Consider the following 907-nt stretch of genomic DNA (forward strand, 5'->3'; position numbering starts at 1 on the left):
GGTTAAATTAATTTTTGTGAATTTTTTAATTAAATCAAAATATTCATATTCCGCGAATTTGCTGTTTTTTTGCTGCTGCTGCTGCAGCAGCAGCAGCAGCAATCCCTGACGATCTGCTGTTGCTGCATCTGTGTCTGTTGCATCTGCTGCTGCTGCTGCAGCAGCAGCATGAGCATGAGCCTCCGGAGGATTAACAGCAGCAACAGCAGCAGCAGCAGCAGCAACTAGCTGCTCAGCTAGTCTCCGCATTGCTGCTGCTGTTGTGAGGGTTTTATAAACCTCAACAGAAGTAAACTCGATGTGGTGCCGCCAAGACAAACCCTCGTTGCGGAAACAGCGACCCAGCTCATACAGCTGCAGCAGCAGCAGCAGCAACAGCAGCAGCAGCAACAGCAGCAGCAGCAGCAGCAGATACAGATGCAGCAGGAGATGCAGCAGGGGATGCAGCATCAGCAGCAGCAACAGCAGCAGCAGCAGGAGCAGATGCAGATGCAGCAGGAGATGCAGCAGGAGATGCAGCAGCAGCAGCAGCAGCAGCAGCAGCAGCAGGAGATGCAGGAGGAAAGGAGGTGGAAGGGGAGCAGCAGCAGCAGCAAAAGGAGAAGCAGCAGCAACATAAGATAAATATTGTGTTGCAGCAGAAACAACAACAGCAATAGCGACTGCAGCAGCAACACCATCAGCAGCAGGAACAGCAACAGCAACAGCAGCAGCAACACCAGCAGCAGCAGGAACAGCAGCAGCAACAGCAGCAGTAACAGCATGAGCATCAGCAGCAACAGAAGCAGCAATAGCAGCAGCAGCGACAGCAACAGCAGCAGCAACAGCAGCAGCAGAAGCAACAGCAGCAACAGCAGCAGCAGCAACAGCAGCAGCAGCAGCAGCAGCAACAGCAGCAGCAGCAGCA

The 907-nt window shown here is 53.1% G+C and overlaps 1 protein-coding gene across 1 annotated transcript in view; it reads right to left on the reverse strand.

Moving 5' to 3' along the window:
* EMH_0007230 (lysyl-tRNA synthetase, putative) overlaps nt 1-907 on the reverse strand; it is a gene marked incomplete at both ends in the record, with an annotated part of 3,261 nt that overhangs the window by 313 nt on the left and 2,041 nt on the right. The window lies entirely within an intron of this gene.

The sequence above is a fragment of the Eimeria mitis genome, genomic scaffold, assembly GCF_000499745.2.
Source record: "Eimeria mitis Houghton genomic scaffold, Emh_scaff301, whole genome shotgun sequence".
NCBI classification, from domain to species: domain Eukaryota; phylum Apicomplexa; class Conoidasida; order Eucoccidiorida; family Eimeriidae; genus Eimeria; species Eimeria mitis.